Raw genomic sequence first — 17,136 nt, forward strand, 5'->3', positions numbered from 1 at the left:
AATGACCATCAGAGGTAGGCGGCTAAAATTAAAGCTGCTGATTGTCATTGGCATCTGGTATAATAATGCCCATCACATGGCAGGTACTCAATAAACATTTATGCAAATGAAAAAAAGAAAGAAAGCTTTTCAGACCATCAAAAGTCACCCTTGCCCATTATAGCATTCTGCATAGAGCCTGCCCTTCTCAAACCTGGGCATGGTCTCAGGCTGACCATGCTGTTGGAAAAGAGATCCAAATCCCATCTCCATCTTTCTTCGAGGCCTCCGGTGGGGGGGTGACTCTCTGCTCTCAGCCTCCTCTTCCAAGGAGCAGGTTTCAGGCTTCCCTTTCCTTCCGTCCATTTACCGACCAAGGTGGCCAGTAGGAGGCGCTCAGCTCCACGCCACTCCTCTGCCCATGACTCCCCACCTTCTGCCGGTGGCCATGTTTTTGGCGCTCTCAGGGGGAAGCCGAGGTTGGGCATGACCTGAGAGCCTCCCACCTGCTGAGTGACTATCAACTCCCTCACCTTTTCCACCTCCTCCTCCTCCAACTCTTATTCCTCTTCCTCAAATCCATCCTCAAACTCAAGGGAAAGACCACTTTGCTCTATACCCATTTAAAATCACAGCTTTCCACATCGCGGGTAGCCTGGCCCACACCGTGCGTACTTCAGATTGGCCGGTGCCATCTATGTGATAGGCCATTGGTCTTTCATCCTGTGATTTCCAGGTCATTAGCAATAGTTAGCAGATTTCATCTGAGCCCTTCGGGCTGGATTGTCATAGAGAATAAAGCTGATCAAGGAGTTGGAGGAGGTGGATCCCTGTGCTTCCCCAGATAATAGCCTTGCCTTGTTTGCAACTAGACGAGCCAGATTGATTTTGGAAATAGCCTCCATCTCTGGCTGTTCCCGTGTGGTTTACTTCCCACTGGCCTTTTGTTCTCGCACCAGTTACAATGACCCAGGCTGAAGAGGTGTCTGGCTGCCCGGCTTTTCCATTTGCCCCACTTTTTTTTTTTTTTTTTTTTAAATTTATTTATTTATTTATTTATTTTTGGCTGTGTTGGGTCTTCGTTTCTGTGCGAGGGCTTTCTCCAGTTGTGGCAAGCGGGGGCCACTCTTCATCGCGGTGCGCGGGCCCCTCACTACCGCGGCCTCTCTTGTTGCGGAGCACAGGCTCCAGACGCGCAGGCTCAGCAATTGTGGCTCACAGGCCCAGCTGCTCTGCGGCATGTGGGATCCCCCCAGACCAGGGCTCGAACCCGCGTCCCCTGCATTAGCAGGCAGACTCTCAACCACTGCGCCACGAGGGAAGCCCCCATTTGCCCCACTTTTGATTGACCTCTGGAACCATTAGAGTAGAAAGAGGCTTGTCAGATGCTGTGGTCAGCCTTGCTGTTGAGTTTCTTGTGTCCCTTTACGTGAGTACCTTCTTTAGTTGAAGAAATCTGCGTGGACATATTGAAAGGAGGGACCAGTCTGTCTCTCAGCGCCTTCTTTACCAGCCCCCAGTCTACAGCAGTGCTGCCCAGCCCTTGTCATGTGACACTGGTTTGGGGTAAACAGATGAGGCTATTCATGGCTGGAGGTGACCATCCTTTAGGTCCAGATGGGCACCTCTGGGCCTCATCCAGACACCTGAAGGCTGGGACCCCTCTACCTCTGTTCATCTGTACCCCACCTGTGATAACCCAGTTGGCAGGTTCAGCCACTGAACTCTGGGACACCATGCCCAGGAGGCTACATGTGGCCTTTCTAGCGAGCGTCTTGCCTGAGCCACCTCAGCCGGGATTCCTGCATTCCTGGGCCACCTGTGTGCGGCCTTCCTGCATCTCCTGACCTCCCTAAGCTCCTCAGGGGTGAGCAATCTTTGTGTGTATCATGTAGCCTCATGTGTATCGCCCTCATTGTTGGCGTGGCATTTCCTGAGGATCCTCCAGACTCTGTCTCTCTCCTGAAATGTAAGGCTGGGACTGTGTGCTCTCCTCAGGATGTGGACGGATGGGGAACCACTTGTCTTCAGGTTTTAAATCCACTGTGCATTCCCAGCACAAGTGGCTAAAGATCTCCTCTGACGCTGGTTCCCTTCCTTGTGTGCTAGCATCTGCTTTTCCTCATCTGAATTTTTTATAATTTCACCTGGAGCCGACACTTTTGACTCTCCCTCTCCACCCTCCCTTTCTTCTTCCTCACCACCCCCGTTAGAACAGAGGCCTGGGTGCCCCCAGATCTGGGGCTGCTCATCACTCTAACCCAGAAACGCAAGGTTCTCCAGACGGCATGCTGGGATCCCAACACGGCCCTTTCTCGCACACTATTCCCTCTCTCCAGGGGCACCCTTCGGTCTCATGGAATTATCGGGGAAGCACATTGAGCCATTGCTCTACAGAGGTTTTTGTTCTTGCTGTCTTATACTTTTTTCTCTTTTTTTCCTTCCTAAACTGATATACTCCATCATTTTTTGTTTCTGGGAGGTTTCTGGAAACTTGAAACTGATTTTATCTATTTGGCATATTTTTATGTTCCCTCCCCCATCCCTTTCTCTTTCCCATGTCCCTTTACTCCCTAGCCAGTATGGGGGGAAAATGCAAGTAGGGGATCAGAAAATGAGCAAGTGCTCAGTGTTGGGGGTGGGAGGGCTGTGGCTTACATGAATCTACTGTAGGTGAGATGACCACCTACATAAGACATCCTGCAGCATGATGTGTCACCCCACTGCCTGAGAAGCAGGCCCTCACACCCAAAAAGCAGCCATCAAGGTTTTCTTCTCCAGAGACCTGCACTAACAAACCACGTCTCTGAACCGATAACATATTTTCAAGAGTCGTAATGATTTTGATCTAGTCAGTGGTAGAGGGAAGTAGATTCTGATTCCCGAAAGAGGAAGAAAGAAACAAAACTGATTTTGGTTTGTTGGCTTGTTTTGTAAATGCCTCATTATATTCCACATAGAGCTTCTTCAATTTAAAAAAATAATTAGGGATTTTTTTTTAGTACCATGTCTAGCTGAGAACTGAAGCCTCCTGTTTGAAAGTCTGCCTCAGCAAACTGCGGCTCTCTCCTTCGACCTTGAACTTGAGCCTGTGGTCATGTAAGTGAGGGGCTTGGATAATCGCATCCAGGACCACTCAGACTGGCGCACAATCGCTCATTATGCTTTGTCCACAACTACTGCCACCTTCTTAACAGCTGAGTGATGTGGCCTGGCCCTGTGCATCGTGCCTGCTGTATTGATAAATCATGATGCATTTTCTGTTTACCAGTCCAGCATCCTATTTCCATCTTGGATACTGAAAGAAAGTCATGATTCTGCTCTTTCATTCATGAATGAAAGTGACTGCTTTAAAATCTTCATTTTTTCACAGAAGTCATACTTTAACCCAGCTTCACAGATTAGTCCTTCCTGACAATAGAAGACCAGATTTTTGAGGCAAGGGACCTTTTGGGGACCCCAGCTTATTTCCAAATGTATGTCTTTGTACAAGACTGGAATCTTCCTTTTCTTGCCACAGCTGGCAGAGCTAACAAGCTTGGTGCCTCTTGCACAAAGTGTACATCCCTAAAAGCACATAGACCAACTCGCTGTTTATTTAATACCATTTCAGGTTTTCTTGCCAGTTACTTCAGTCAGTCATTCTTGAATCATGGAAGTGCCATGTCCACCGGGATGCAAAGGAACTGAAAAGAAATTGTTAATTCTTGAAGAGTTAGAGGACCAGGCAGAGCTGCCAAGGTGGAGTGGTTGCATGGTGGGCTGGAGGGTGGGTTGGGAGTAGAGGTGTGAAATGAGCTAGAGCTTGTGTGAAAGTTTCCGAGCACCAAAGCAGAAGGATTTTTGATGTTTCATGAGCAACTACTTTATGCCATACTCTGCTAAGTGCTTTTCATAGAATCTCATTTAATGAAGAAGCCACAAAAGTCATCAGCCTCTTTAGAAAGCTCAGCATTAGGAGCAAACCCCCTAAGATAAGGAAGTAAAACATTTCCCCTATCCCTGGAAGGGAACTCAAGCAGCTGTATTTTTTCTGAATAGTAATCGACATTATTGAGGACTTTTTATGTGCCAGGCATTGAGCTAATTAAGCACACAAAAGCCCAAGGAGGTAGTGTTCTGAGGCCCCATTCTGGGTGTCTTTTGCTGCATAACGAACCACCCCAAAGCTTAATGACCTAAAATGGCAACAGTCATTTGTTTTGACCATGAATCTATGATGTGGGCAGGGATCAATGGCACCAGCTCCTCTCTGCTCCCTGTAACATCAGCGGGTGGCTGCTTGGGGCTGGAGGACCCCCTTCCAAGACAGCTCTCTCACTTGACGGGCCAGGTGGTACTAACCGTCAGCTGGGAGTTCCGCCGGGGGTGATGGCTCTGCTGCACGTGTGCCTGCCTCGCCACAGAGCTGCTTGGGCTCTCCCACAGCGTGGCAGCTGGGTTCCAAGGGTAAGAATTCCAAACAGGATGTAGAAACTGCCAGCGTCTTATGACTGACACAACATCACTTCTTTCATCTTCTATTGGTCAAGCAGACACAGAGCATGCTCAGGTGTGAGGTGAGGAGACCGAGGCCACAGCTCTCAGTGGGCAGTGGCAGAAAACTGGCAGCCACCTTTATCCTCCACGAGCCCAGAAAGGTTAAGTGCCTTGTCCTGGATCACACAGCTAGCACGTTGACAGGTCCCCTGTGCTCTGCGTCTTCTAGATCCTGTGACACTCCCCGAGATGCCCAGAGCACCTGACTGACCTCAGTCCAGTTTTCTGTACCTTTTCCTGCCATTAACTGGGCCTGTAGTGTCAATGCCCAGTGAAGCAGATTCTAGAAACATTCCTAAATCACTTCACCTGTATTTGGAATTGACTTTAAGAACATCCCTGGAAGAATCCTAGGCTTGAGAAGAAAAGACCCAGGGGTGCGTGAGAACCATTTTTGGATAGGGGAAAGCTGGTTGTGTAGGTCACGGCGTGGCGTATATTCTGCATCCTGTATTGTTCGTGAGCAGAGGTTGTCAGACTACAGCTGGTGGGCCATAGCCTGCCACCTGTTTATGTGTAGCCCTTGAGAAAAAAATAGTTTGACATTTTTAAATGGTTGAAGAAAAAAGCAAGAAGAATATGTAACAGAGTCAAATAGTTGCAGCGGACACTGTATAGCACACAAAGCCTCTTACAGAAAAAGTTAGTTGACCTTGTTCTAGAAGGCAGAATCAGCTCTGTGTTAGCAGAGCTAGATTTCAGGTCCACATAAGAATTTTCTGTCTAGAGCTGTCCACGTGCAGGAACAGCAGCTCTCAGCTGAAGGCCGTGCAGGCAGAGGGCTGTGCCTAGGATGCTGCTGTCAGTGGTGTGCTGGTAAATGTGTAACGACCGGCTCTCCAGGGAAGAAAAACCCTGATGGGTAATGTTTGTCTGTTTCTTTGGTACAAATCCCACCGTGGTCACAGCTGAAAACCGTGGTCAGTTTTCAGTTCTGACATGATGTCACGAAAGGTCGAGTTGGGAAGAGATGCACATAATCGGCTGCAGGAGTTCCAGTTTACCACTGTGATGGGTTCAGGGGATCGATGCTATATAATGCTGCCCTCAAGTAGCTCCCAGTGCGGAGAGCTGCAGGTGTGCAGGGAGAAACAGTAGGTGTTTCTCTCTGGGCTCACAGGCAGCCATCGTTAGCATCTGCAAACGCAGAAAGATTACGTACCATGCCCTGGATTACACAGCTGCTAAACTCCACCTGCCATTTCCTGCCTCACATTTGGTTTAGAAAATATTGATTTCTACAAAGAGTGATAAGTTGGACTGCATGCAAGTTGAGAACTTCTGTTTAAGAAAACATCACTTTAAGCAAAGGTAAAATGTAAATGACAGATTGGAAGAAAATATGTGGAATCTTAAGAGATCCAGGCCTAGTGTCGAAAGGATGTAAAAAACACCCATCAATCCATTAAAATTAAAAACAAAGACAGTCCAATAGAAAAATGGGCAAAGGATGTGGACATACAGTGTATACCTACTCAAATACGAAAGGCTGATAAACGTAGGAAAGATGATTAGTCTTTCTTTTTTTCTTTTATTTTTTTTTTTAAAAAAGTGCTTCTATAGCACCTTGTTGTTTTTTTTTAATTTAATTAATTAATTTATTTATTTATTTATTTATGGCTGCGTTGGGTCTTCGTTTCTGTGCAAGGGCTTTCTCTAGTTGTGGCAAGTGGGGGCCACTCTTCATCGCGGTGCGCGGGCCTCTCACTATCGCGGCCTCTCTTGTTGCGGAGCACAGGCTCCAGACGCGCAGGCTCAGCAATTGTGGCTCACGGGCCCAGTTGCTCCGCGGCATGTGGGATCCTCCCAGACCAGGGCTCGAACCCGTGTCCTCTGCACTGGCAGGCAGATTCTCAACCACTGTGCCACCAGGGAAGACCGATTAGTCTTTCAATATGAAAGAACATCAGTCTCATTACTAAGCAGGGAAATAATGGGATAATAGTGGGATTCATTTATTTCATCCATCAAATTGGCCCAAAGTAATAATACCAAGCAAGGGAAGCTGTGATCAGAGCACATTCATTGACTGCAGCTGGAAGAACGTAAGTTAAAACATCCATATACAAAACTGAAGTTCCTTCTATCTCCCCTCCTCCCCAGTCTTGGCCCTCTCCCTCCCTCCCTCTCCCACCTCCCCAAAAGTTAAGATGGTCTGAATTCAACTTAATGATTTTTCAACTTTATGATGGTGCCAAAGCAATAAGCACTCAGTAGAAACCATACTTCGAAGTTTGAATTTTGATCTTTTCCCAGGGCTGGTGGTGCATGGTGCACTCCTCTCCCATGATGCTGGGCAGCTCCCAGTCAGCCACACGAAGGGAAAGGACAGACACTCTACAGGGTACCACGTTGCCAGCATTTATTGCATATTGTGTTTTATGTTTCAAATCCCATCATGTCTACAAAATAACCGCTGACCCAGAAATCCCAAATCGGGCCTAGAAAAAACCTCACATTTTCAGAGGAGGCAGGGACACAAAAAGATCATGCCTTGTAGTTTGCGGTAGTGAAAAATTGGAAACAACATAAAGCCCCTCAGTCGGGGAATGGCTAAGTATACTCTGATCTAGATATCCCTATGAGCACCAGGCAGCAGTGAAAAGGAGGACACAGGAGCTCTGTACCAACGGGCATTGCTGAGGTGAGATAGCAAATTCTAGAACAGCTCAGGCAGTCGAGTACCATTTATGTTCTTAAAGTGTAGGTGAAAGAATGCTGTGTAGTCCGTAGAACATCCATAGAAAGTTCCAGGGGCCTATATACCATAATAGTGTACACAGGTGCTCCTTGACTGATGATGGGGTTATGTCCTGATAAACCCATTATAAGTTGGAAATGCATTTAATACACCCAACCTCCCGAGCACTGCAGCTTAGCCTGGCCTCCCCTAAACATGCTCAGAACACTTTCATCAGCCTACAGTTGGACAGTTATCTTGAGTTTAAGCTCAAGAGTAATTACCTTCCTCTTCTTCTTCTCACCAGAAGCAGGAGACACAGATGGACATTTTGTAGACATGGTGGGATTTGAAACGTAAAATACAATACACAGTATATGCTGGCAACATGGTACCTTATAGAGTATTGGTCGTTTCCCCTCGTGATCGCGTAGCTGCTGCCACCCGGCATCACGGGAGAGGAATGTACCATGTATCACTAGCCCCAGGAAAAGATCAAAACTCAAATTTCGATATACAGTTTCTACCAAATGCTTATGGCTTTTGCACCATCAGGAAGTTGGAAAATCATAAGTCAAGTTGGCACCATCTGTACTTTTGTGGAGGGTGTAGGGAGGGAGAGGGCCAGGACTGGGGAGAAGGGGAGATAGAAGGAACTTTAGTTTTGTATATGGAGGTTTTAATTTTTCTTAAGGAGAATATATTTATGTATTTCTTGTATAATATTTTCAAGAGACCAAATTAAAGTTCGATCCTCCCCACATGGAAGGCTTCTGTGAGGGAATGTGCCATCTCCCTGGCTAAGCCCATATCTACCAGGTTGGCCATGCGGGGGCCACTTGGGGAGGGGTGTGTGAGTGGTGCTTAGTTTGGCCCATGAGCTTGAACTTCCCTTGAGGACTCTCCCTCTTGCACCTCCGTCCAAGCCTCAATGTTCTCTTAACACTTTTGCCTAAGCAAGGAAAAGCTTTTGTCCTTAATTTCCTGTTGCACGATTGAGGCTGGCCAGGAACGAGGGCACCAGAGTCACATTAGATGGACCCTATTGGGTTGAGGTTACCAGCACTGCCTTCTGCCCGCCCCTCCCACCTTCCCCCTCAGGGCTCTCATCCCTGCGCCCCCCGGCTGCTCTCAGGCACGTCTAGACTCCTCTATGTCTAGACCCAAGGAAACTGGGCCAAGGCACCCTTCCAACTTACCTATTTCATGTCTAGGAACCCACCTCTTCCCCAGATTTTTGGCCCCAGGAATGTCCACCCATTTCAGGAAAACTCTTCTGTTTAACCATAGGCGAGTGTGTGGCCTCATTGTACCGTTAGCATGACAGCCGCATCAGAAGCCCACACCGTATGATGGCGTCTGGACAAGAGATACACAGAGAGTAGCTTCGAGGGTTTTCCTCGCCCAGACACCTGTGGTTAAGAGGAGTGAAGGCCCAGGATGGCTGCATGGAATACTGACCCACTGACCACGTGGCAGACACACTCATCCTACATCATATTATCCCCATTCATCCCCAGAGGTAATAATGAACAGCAGGTGTTACTATTCCTATTCTACAAGTAAAGGAACTGTGCCTCAGAAAGTAACTTAACCTATCTGAGGTCACAGAGTCCAGACTGAAACCCAGAATGCCTGCCTCCAATGCTTTTTAACCTGAGCATATTCTTCCTTTAGGGATTTCATTCCAGAAGGCTTCAGAAGTCTCCTCCCTGCTTTTTGCACAACCTCCCAGAGTGAAATGAAAGATCACTTCCCCCATGAATTTTGAGTGCCAGGCATTCTTTTCCTTGAGAATCCCCAGAACTCCTTTTAAGTTTTTGCTTAAATTTGAAGTGAAAACAGACAGAAAATGTATTTGCAGATACGGCTTGCACTAATTCAAGAGGAGGCATGAAGGTTAGGGCCTCCTTTGATATTATTTATGTGACTTGAGGCCACAGTATATAATCAAAGAATGGTATTCGTAGACTCCTAATCCACTTTGACCTTAAATTCACACTTATTTCACAGATGCAAAAAGGAAGGTATCATATTGCATCTTTCCTTTGGATTCTCCAGCTTCAGTTTTGCATTCCTCAAAGTCCTCAGTAACCCAGGAAATTTAGAATGTGAGAGGTGAGAATGTGAAAACCCTTCAGGACTTCCCCTAGAGTAACAAGAAAAAGTGTTCAACACTTGGTGATGACAACGGAGCATTGGGTTTTAATTTGGGGTTTATTTAGAGGCAGAGCCGAGAAGTGGTTGGGTACTTCCCCTCACACCTTCACAGCACGGTCCACCAGGAGAGTTAGGTTTCAAAGAAGAAGCATCTCAAAGTGTTGGGGAAATTACTTCAGGATGGAATCAGATATGCATTTTTCTCCCACATTTTCTGACCTGAATTTAAAAGTTTTTTATAATAGTGCATGAATGAACCCTTCCTTCACAGGAGAATCTGAAAGCAAGACTAACAAAAAACATCAGTAGATTCTAATTATCCTCTCTCTCTGTTGCATCCTCTCCTTTTCCTGAGTTGCTTTAGACATCCCATATGTAATACTTTGTTTGCAGCCTGTGAGCAATTACTACCTGTTATGGTTTGAATTGTGCCCCACCCACCCCCCAAAAAAAAGAAGATACGGTGAAGCTCTAACCCCCAGTACCTCAGAATGTAACCTTATTTGAAAATAAGGCCTTAGCAGATATAATCAGGTTAAAATGAGGCCACTAGGGTGGGCCCTAATCCAACCTGACTGGTGTCCTTATATAAAGGGTAAAATTTAGCCATAAACAAACACATGCACAGAGGGAAGATGATGTGAAGAGACACAGAGAGAAAGAAGTCCATGTGCAGGTATAGGATTTGGGTGATGCATCAACAACCAAGGAAAGCCCAAGGTTGCTGGCAAACCACTAAAAGCTAGGAAGAATCAAGGAAGATACCCCTACAGGCTTCAGAGAGAGCAAGGCACTGCTGACACCTTGATTTCGAACCTCTAGCTTCCAGAACTGTGAGACCATAGATTTCTGTTATTTGAAGCCATATAATTTGTTTGTGTAGCCCTAGTAAACTAATACAGCTACCTGTACCTAACCCTTATAAAATACACATGTAGGATAAATAAGATTGAGAATTTCTGTTCATCTGTTATAGTTAGCATGACATTATATTTTCCAAAGATGATTGCAAGATCATCCCCTGTCCTACATGTCTGTCTAGACCCTTGAAATTCCCCCATCAAGAGATGAATTCTAGGGCTTCCCTGGTGGTGCAGTGGTTAAGAATCCACCTGCCAATGCAGGGGACATGGGTTCGATCCCTGGTCCAGGAAGATCCCACATGCTGTGGAGCAACTAAGCCCGTGCACCACAACTAAAGAGCCTGCGCTCTAGAGCCCACGTGCCACAACTACGGAAGCCCGTGTGCCTAGAGCCGGTACTCCTCAACAAGAGAAGCCACTGCAATGAGAAGCCCTCACACCGCAGTGAAGAGTAGCCCCGGCTCGCCGCAACTAGAGAAAGCCCGTGCACAGCAACAAAGACCCAACATGGCCAAAAATAAAATAAATAAATTTTTTTAAAAAAGAGACGAATTCTAAATCCCCTCCCCTTGAACCTGGATGGGCTGTGACTCCCTTTTGATGTTCTATGACATCTGAGGCAGCTTCCACCCTGTTTCCTAGAACACTTGCCCTGGAGCCCTGAACTGCCATGTAAATAGTCCACTTGTCTTGAGTCCTCCATGCTGTGAGGAAGCCCATACTACCCCAAATGGAGAGACCACATGGAGACACAAGACTACATGGAGAGAGATACCCAGACAGCCCCTAGATGCTCCAGCAACACTACGGTTTCGGCTTCAGCCACTGTCTGATTGCACCCCCATGACAGACCCTGAGCCAGAGCTGCCCAGTCCAACCCTTCCTGGATTCCTGATCCATAGAAGCTTTAAGAGATCACAAAATAGGGCTTCCCTGGTGGCGCAGTGGTTGAGAGTCTGCCTGCCAATGCAGGGGACACGGGTTCGAGCCCTGGTCTGTGAAGATCCCACATGCCGCGGAGCAACTGGGCCCGTGAGCCATAAATACTGAGTCTGCGGGTCTGGAGCCTGTGCTCCACAACAAGAGAGGCCACGATAGTGAGAGACCCGTGCACTGCGATGAAGAGTGGCCCCCGCTCACTGCAACTAGAGAAAGCCCTCGCACAGAAATGAAGACCCAACACAGCCATAAATTAAAAAAAAAAAAAAAAAAAAAGAGATCACAAAATAATTGCCATATTTAAAGCCACTAAGTTCTGGGGAGATTTGTTACACAGCAGTAGGTGACTGGGACAGTTAGTGTACTCTGTGCTTTGCATTGGTTGTTTTCTTTTAATTTTAATTTAAAAAATGGATTGAATTTTTACTTCTGACTAAATAGTTTTATATTTAGAGAAGACAGACTATAACCACAAAATCTCAATGATTTAACCTAATAGTATTTATTTCTCACTCACTCAAAGTCCAATATGGATGTTACAGGTTGGGTGGCTCTCCTACAAGCACAGACTCAGGGATCCATATTCTTTCTACTTAATGTCTTTGCTGTCCCCGGTCCTCCTTGGGGTCCTCTGCTGGGTCATCTGTGTTCAGGTAACCAAAGAGAAAGGGGAGAGAGAGAGTGGAAGATCATATGAGATGTTTCAGGGGCTGGGTCTGAAAGTGGCACACGTCATTCTGGTCCACATTGCACTGGCTAGAACTAGTCCCTGACTCAAGAGAGCTGGGAAGTGCAGATTAGCTGTGCACCCAGGAGGAAAAGGTAAGTGTGATGGGAGCATAGCTCTGCTACATTCGCACGCTGGCTCATAGAATCTTATATTATCAGAGCTGGAAGTGACATGAGAGATCAGCTTCTCCAAGTGTGGTCCACCAGCATCAGGACCACCTGAGGGACTTGTTAAAATGCAGATTCTGGGACCCCACCTGCTGAGTCAGAACCTCAGGAAGTGGGTTCTAGCCAGTTGATTTTTGCCAAATCCCCCCAGTTCTTGTTATGTACACTAAGGTTAGAGAGTCACTTACCAGTTCAACCCTGTCATTGTACAGATAGCAAAGTTGAGGTCCAGAGAAAGGACATGACCTCCATACTTTCCTTCCAGCTACTCACAACCTGAGGCCAGAGCTGGAATTGGGGACCTGTGTGCAGAGGCCCATCCAGTCCTCTTGCCACACCCCTCCCAGGGCTCTTCATCATAGCTGGCCAGGACCCCAAGAGTGTGCCCTGGCAGAGCATACTCGGTTCCTGAATTGTAGCCTTGGCCCCCAATTCAACAACCACACATACTTCCTCTGAGACACCAACAGGGAAATCTAGCCCAATGCTGTAGAATCACAGCGTTTTCCTTGAAAAGTCTCATCAGCTTATAACCAAGAGTCCCCTGCAGTTTATATTATGACCAGATCTAGTCCAGAATCAAGTCCTATTATATCTTGGACATTCCTAGCAAGAGTCGGGGACCTGGAATAGTGTTTTAATTTAGAAATTGGAATCCTATAATAATTTCTCTTATGTCACTCTGAAGGCCTACCTTATCTTTAAAGCTGTAATGTGTCCTAATGACATTCTGATATAGCTAGCTTTTAGGGGAGGCCTTGGTGGTAATGAAAGACTTGGGGAGGAGAGGGAACCTTCATATTTTCCAGAGCTCTTGTTGAAAACAGCCAATGCTTATCAGCATGCATTCCACACAATTTCCATGATGATGCTATAATTTAAAACACTGACTGAAAGACCTAATAAAGGAGGTGAAACTAGCTTTCTAAATTTGCTGAACAAATTGCTCATCTCTCCCTCCATCAATCTTCCTTCTCTTAAGCAAAATGTAAAATTTGGAACAAAGAGTGAAAATACTAGGGTTTTGACTGATCTTCTTGTTAACAGTATTCTGCTGTATGGCAGCTGCATTGTAAGCATTTGAGTTCTGATTCTAAGCATGTATGTGCAAGTTCCCATGTAAAAAAATCTTCAAGTCACTGTCTACCTTCTGAGTTTGGGGGACAAACAGGGGTAAATTAACAAAGGATGCTTATCATGCTCCCCAACCTTTGCTGAAATCACTTAGTTTCAATTACTTTGATTAATCACTAAAGATTTTGTAAGCAGAGGTTAATGGCTTAAACATCTGCCTTCCCATATTGGCGTGAAGGAGAATGAGAATGTAGATAATACCTTCAGGGCATCAGGAAACCGGTGATGGTTCCAGGCCCAGTGAGATGGGGGGTGTCCTAACCCTCCTGATGTCTAGCTGAACGATTTGGCTCCCAGCACAAGCTCATTGCACAAGCGATGGTGTGGACCTCATCGTGAACAGCATGGGATTTGCACAGGGCCTGCAAGCAGGGTAGATGGAGAAAATCAGAGATGACGGTTGCCTCCTTTCCCTCAGTTGTGATCAGGCACTGCCACTTTGCAGTCTGGTCCCTCACTCCAGGGGCTCCAGGGTTGTTCCCAGTTCTCACTTCTCTTGTCAGGAAGCACTGTTGGAGTTAAGTTACTCGGGACAGGAAGACTGAATAGGGCACGAGGTGGCCAGCCTGTAGAAAGGCAAACCTGATCTTTGGCTGAACTGAGTAAACAGACCCAGTCAAGATGGTGAGTGTTCTGGTCAGCTATTGCTGCATAACAAACTACCCCCAAATTTAGTGAGGTGCAGGGTGGGTTCTCTGGGAAGTAGACTTTGAGCTGGAGAAGAGCATGCAGGATGTTCCTTAAGAACTACTCTTAGAATCAAGTCTTCCAAGGGAGAGGAAGGAGTAGGAGTGGGCAGAGAAAGTCATGCTGCCTTGCAGCTCAGTGACAGCCCCGGCTGGCCCAACAGAGTCCTGGAGCCAGAATGACCCTTGAGAGTTGCCCCAAATTAGGCTGAGATGACCTGGCTTTTGTATCAGGGGTGCACAAACTGGCATGTCTTACAAATCAGGTGGTCACCTGTCTTTGTAAATAAAGTTTTGCTGGAACACAGTTCCACCTCTTCGTTTACGTATGATCTAAGGCTGCTTTCACGCTGCTTGGGTAGAGCTGAGTAGTTGTGACAGAAGCTGCATGGCCCACGAAGCCTAAAATATTTAATATCTTGCCATTTCTAGAAGTGAGTCGACCTCAGCTTTATGTTCCCACAGTAACCATTGGCTGTGGGCTTCCAGGGAAAGGACAAGACCTTGGGCAGTGGCTCTGCAGCAGAGATGAGCCCTGCTGGATGAGGGCTGAGGGCTGAGGACTGTGCTGCTTCCACGCCCAGCACTGGGGACAGCAGGTCCTTCCTCAAGGGGAATGTGGGCAGTGCTCATGGTGTCCACCATAGCAGATTAATATGACCGTTGCATTTTGTGGGTCAGGAATTCTGGAAGGGCTCAGATGGACAGTCTGACCTCCATGGCCTCATCTGGGCTGGAGGGTTCACTGCCAAGATTCCTTCCTCACTCAGTGCTCCTTTGCCTCTTTCTCTCTTTGTGGGGCATCTCATCTTCTGGGGTTTCTCCATGCCACGGTGTGGTTTCGGGATCATCACACTTCTTACAGGAGGGCCCGTGAAAAAGCACACCGGAGATGGCACAGCATCACTCTGCTGTGTCTTATTGGTCAAAGTTATGATGGGGCCCATCCAGATTCAAGGGGATGGAGCCCCAGATGCAAGATCACAGCACAGAGCAGGGGGTGGGACGTGCTGTTGCACCATCTTTGGAAAATCCAGAATGCCTCAGTGGGCCGGGTCTCGGAGCTGTTTGAGCACATCCTTCCCACCTCCACAGTCGCCATCATCACGAGGGTGGCTTGAAATGACCATGGTGGGAATATGACACCTCGGGGATGGGCTTTGCCCCACCCCAACCCCAGAGAGCCGGTTGTTAAGTATGGCCCAGCACACCATGGCTGCCATGGTCGGGGCAGCGGGGGTTACGATTTGAAGCCAGGCAAGAAGAAAGACAGCAGCGCTGATTGATTGCTGAGGCACTCAACATATCCTGGAACATCAGAACAACTCTAGGGGGTGTCTTTTATTTCACAAAAGAGGAATCCCAGGTGTGGCGAGATTGGGTAACTGGGCAGGATTTGAACCGGGGTCTCCTCACCCTCCGCCAGCTCTCAGGAAGATGAAATAGGCTCCCTGTCACTGACCTGAGGGAAGCTCAGGTTGGACGAGAGGGAGGAAAGCCAGCCAGAGAAGGAAGGGGAGCAAAGGCCTGGCCAGGGCATCCGTGGGGTTCCTGGGAAAGGCTCAGGCCTCCACATCGTGCCCAGCTGTGTGGACGCTGGAAGATTCGCCCCAACTCCTAGCAACCAAACCCCAGCCCTTTCTTATTGTCAGGAAACTTATCAATGTTTTAAAGGCACAAGCAGTCTGTGTGAGCAAGGGGGAGTGGGGAAGCCACTGAAGGGGAGGCAAAGAGAGGAAAGCCGACACCATATTTACAGGAGCATCTGTAATGCTCCCCTGACCGGGAGTACAGTGGTTAAGCCAGACCAATGGATTTGAAAGGGGGAGAGGGGAGAAGCAGGGCAGGAAGGGGACTTTCATGATGGAGCCTGCCCTTAGGCAGGTGGCATGGAGTCTTCCTTTATAACAGTACCGGTTCCACTTACTGGGCCTCAGCCTAAAGCTAGACCTGCCTGCCACGGGCTTTACGTATATTTATTATCATTAGTCCTCAAAACCCTCAGAGGAATGGGTCCTATGATTCCCATTTGATAAGAAAATGAGGCACAGCAAGAAGGAATAACCTTTTGGCTGCAGAATTAAGGTTTGCGTTGGATGTGCCAGCTCTGGACCATCTCCCCACCGTGCAGCTGTGATGCCACAGTTTACCTAAGGAATGGCCACACGGGCCAGAGAGCAAAGAAGCAAACGGATGATAGAGCATCTTTCTCAGTGTTAGTTGGTTCACAACTTCCCATTTTTTCCTCCTTTTTGTTCCCTAGAGTTGAAGGATTCCCTCTCCCTGTTCTGTTAGTTTTAAGAGGAATAAAGAAGACAAAATGTGAGACGCAAAGGGCTCCACGGAGTTGGGCAGGGAGCCAGTGCAGGGGCACAAGGCCGAGGGCAGTGAGGCTGGGACGGTGCGTTGGTGGAGGGGCGTTGCTGCATCAGCTGCAGGCCTCTGCCCCCCAGGCAAGGCTCAGGCTCTGTGGCAGAAACGCTCTCAGTCCCGGGGTTGGAGGAGTCACTTCGCCCTCCCCTCCGGATAAACATCCTGAAGTTAAATATCAGAGAGGCCTTGCAGCAGGAGGATGCAATTAAGACTTCGAAAACTGATCCTCAGTTTTTAGTGTGCTAAGAATCACCTGGGGTGCTTGTTTAAAATGCTGCCTTCCTGGTCCCTGCTCTTGGAAACTCATTCAGCAGGTTGGAAGTGAGGCCCAGAATCCGCATATTTAAAACACCCCAAGCAATTCTGGTGCCAGGGGATCCTGAGCCAGGCTAAGAAAAACACCCACTTGGAGGGTGAAGGTGCAGGATCTGAAACTTTTCTTTTACAAAAATGGCATTATTGTCATTATAACTTAATCTCAGGAGCACCAGTTTTCTTATTCTGGATGTAGATGTGGTAGGTATGTTTATGGAGCTGCCTTGCTGAAAGAAAGATAATGCACACGTGGTTATGTGCATAATTGCAGTTAATTATTATGTTGTGAACGTATGGCTAAACTCGATAAAGATTAACTTATTAAAACTCTTATTAAAAGTTCCCTGTTATTTGCCATTAATCAGTACCATGGATTTTTTAGGGGAGTTTGTTCATTCATCCACTTAATTAAAAAGCTTTTTCATTCTTGCTGCGTGGCTGGCCCTGTGCAAGGATGGGGAGACTGCACGCAGTGGGGCAGTGGGCCAGCAGCCGGGGGCTGACCGCTGCCCTCCAGGGATTTACAGTCTGGCCAGGGAGACAGATTCATCAAATCCCCAGCAACCACGGG

At 47.4% G+C, this 17,136-nt stretch overlaps 1 protein-coding gene across 1 annotated transcript in view; it reads left to right on the top strand.

Moving 5' to 3' along the window:
- Positions 1-17,136, top strand: part of DAPK1 (death associated protein kinase 1) — a 210,118-nt gene that overhangs the window by 127,064 nt on the left and 65,918 nt on the right. The window lies entirely within an intron of this gene.

Source organism: Eschrichtius robustus, chromosome 10 (genome assembly GCF_028021215.1).
Source record: "Eschrichtius robustus isolate mEscRob2 chromosome 10, mEscRob2.pri, whole genome shotgun sequence".
NCBI classification, from domain to species: domain Eukaryota; kingdom Metazoa; phylum Chordata; class Mammalia; order Artiodactyla; family Eschrichtiidae; genus Eschrichtius; species Eschrichtius robustus.